Source organism: Rhinopithecus bieti, unplaced genomic scaffold, assembly GCF_001698545.2.
Source record: "Rhinopithecus bieti isolate Rb0 unplaced genomic scaffold, ASM169854v2 scaffold_9663, whole genome shotgun sequence".
NCBI classification, from domain to species: domain Eukaryota; kingdom Metazoa; phylum Chordata; class Mammalia; order Primates; family Cercopithecidae; genus Rhinopithecus; species Rhinopithecus bieti.
The window spans coordinates 2,463,440-2,465,977 of NW_016806456.1; the positions used below are offsets into that span (position 1 = coordinate 2,463,440).

The 2,538-nt window shown below is 42.2% G+C and overlaps 1 long non-coding RNA gene across 1 annotated transcript in view; it reads right to left on the bottom strand.

Annotated features, from left to right (window-relative positions):
- The window catches only part of LOC108532578 (uncharacterized), a 58,936-nt gene extending 57,786 nt beyond the window's left edge, over positions 1 to 1,150 (bottom strand). The window contains exon 1 of the long non-coding RNA XR_001886482.1: positions 1,139 to 1,150. This is a non-coding gene — a long non-coding RNA (uncharacterized LOC108532578). The remainder of the gene's footprint in view (positions 1 to 1,138) is intronic.
- Positions 1,151 to 2,538: the final 1,388 nt, after the last annotated feature.

A 2,538-nucleotide genomic window follows, 5' to 3' on the forward strand; every position in this document is an offset into this window, starting at 1 on the left:
AAAAAAAAAAAAAAAAAAAAAAAAAATTTCATGATTTGAAACATTATTTCTCATTTTTATCTTTTAAGGCTGTTTGGTTGTGTGTTTGCTTTTTATTGTCTTTATGAGCTATTGTCTTTATGAGCATGTTGGTGAAAGCTGTATTAGTCAGCATTTTCAATTCCAAGCAGGTACTCCTTAATTTTGTTTCCTCTCTTTGCTTCAGTCAAGTTTTTCTAAAAATAAGCACTTCTGAACCTTGAGTGATGGTAACTCCTTTTATTTTGCAGCAACTTTTCACTGTTTCCATTTTGGTTCTATCTCTGTTCAGTGAAGTCAAAAGAGGACACATTTTATACAAGACTGATATTTTCTCATAAACAGAATGAGTGGATCATTCCTGATTTTCTCTCATCTATTTTTTCCCTTCATTGTTTGGCTGCTAGATGCCTCCTTTCAGATCCTAAGCTAGGTTAGCAATTTTGCCAGTATTTTCTGCTGTGGCGCCCTGAAGAGGGAGGGATCCTATCCTACCTTCATCTGTGTTGGATGTTCCTGCCATGCTGAGAACTCAGTGTCTATCTCCAGCTTTCTCTGTCTTGGTCACCACAAGCGCACATGTGCCCTTCCTGCCTCCTGCCTTCTGCTGTTGCCCATGCATCATGGAAAAGCCTCACTGACCGTTTTTGGTAGCACCTCTGCAAACTGCTTTTGGAATGTTGTCAATCTGCAACTGTGGATGGAATTCTCAGTGCATTATTTCCTCTCTGTAGCTCTGCCTGCCTGTGCCTGCAGTTCTCCTTCCCTCCGACAAGACAACTGCCAGGATTTCCTATGTCTGATAACTTCCCTCCCTCCAGTCCAGCTCTATTCTTTCTATGAGAAAGTCCTCAAAGTTTGAGGAATGTGACGAACAAATTTCCTGAGCTCTCAATGCCAGTGCAGAATTGGTATTTTTATATCCCTTTGCTTATTTTGGTGGGGATCAGAGGGGGCCTTTAAGAAAATTGTACTCAAGTTACTATCTTCCATCAAAGTCTTTTAACTGATAGTTACTATTTTTCAGGCATTGTGCCAGCTGCTTTCACTTATGTGGTCTCATTGAATCCACCAAACATCCCTTTAAGATATCTCATTGTCATCCGTGTTTAACAGGCACGTAAACTGAGGATCAAAACAGCATATTAATTTGCTTAAGTTGGTACAGCTGGTTAGAGAAGGATGCATGCAGGAATTAGAACCCCATCTTCCCAGTAAAATGTGCTGCTTTACTACCAACCTGCCTTGTTCCCAGCTAATTACTAGGTTTGTAGGAGTTCAAGTCCAGCCTTTGATGGCACTTGGCTCACTTTCTTACTTTAATTGACCCAATGTCACACAGCAAGAGTGTCAGTTTCAGTTTCAGATTCAGTAAAATGTAAATAATAACATAATTGGTTTTAGAATTAAGAACAAAAGTTCTCTGAAATGGAATTTGGAGGAATGATACTTTTGTTTGTTTGTTTGTTTTTTGAGACAGAGTCTCCCTTTGTCGCCCAGGCTGGAGTGCAGTGGCGCGATCTGGGCTCACTGCAAGCTCCGCCTCCCGGGTTCACACCATTCTCTTGCCTCAGCCTCCAGAGTAGCTGGGACTACAGGCGCCCGCCACCTCGCCTGGCTAGTTTTTTGTATTTTTTTTAGTAGAGACGGGGTTTCACCGTGTTAGCCAGGATGGTCTCGATCTCCTGACCTCGTGATCCGCCCGTCTCGGCCTCCCAAAGTGCTGGGATTACAGGCTTGAGCCATCGCGCCCAGCCAGGAAAGATACTTTATTCCCGGGAACAGTTTGCAAACTGGGGAGATGCAGTTGCTAATGTAAAAGGAAGGTGCATTCGAGAGAACAAAGGGAAGGCTCCGGTTTTATAGCAAAGATCCCACCCAACTTTCTTAGTTCTGCCAGGTTGGTAAAGCTGAACTCTAATTGGTCAATGCAGCTGAGCCATGATTGGCCAAGGCAGGTGTGCGCTGAATGGTTGATTCAGGTGAGCTCTGAAAGTCCCAAAGATAAAAAGGTTCTGGTTTTCAGGGAACTCAGAGTACATATGTGACCCCTAATCAGTAGATGGCTGCTTGACCCTATTTAAATTTGGCCGTTTGCCACTGGGGATCCATATTGAAGGACTGGCTCTTTCAAGTTCATATTTGTTCACAGAATTCAATGAGAGAGCACATGACAGAGTTTCAAACTAATTGCCTTTAGGCATGTAGCAGGTAGCATAAATATGTGAGGTGGCCTTGTGTGAGACTATAAGGACTGATGGGGTTTGTCAAAGCTGCAGATGGCTTGTTCTGCAGACATGAAATTCTACTTGTTAAAACTCACTGGGCTGACTATATACCCATGAAGAGGGCTAAAAAGAAAAGAAAAAATACCAAGTGTTGTCAATGATGTGGTACAACTGAAATTATCATAAACTGCTGGTGGAAATGTATAACCACTTTGGAAAACTCATGGGTGATGTCTACTGAAGTTGAACATACACATAACTTTGACCCAGTATTTCAACTCTTGAAAATACA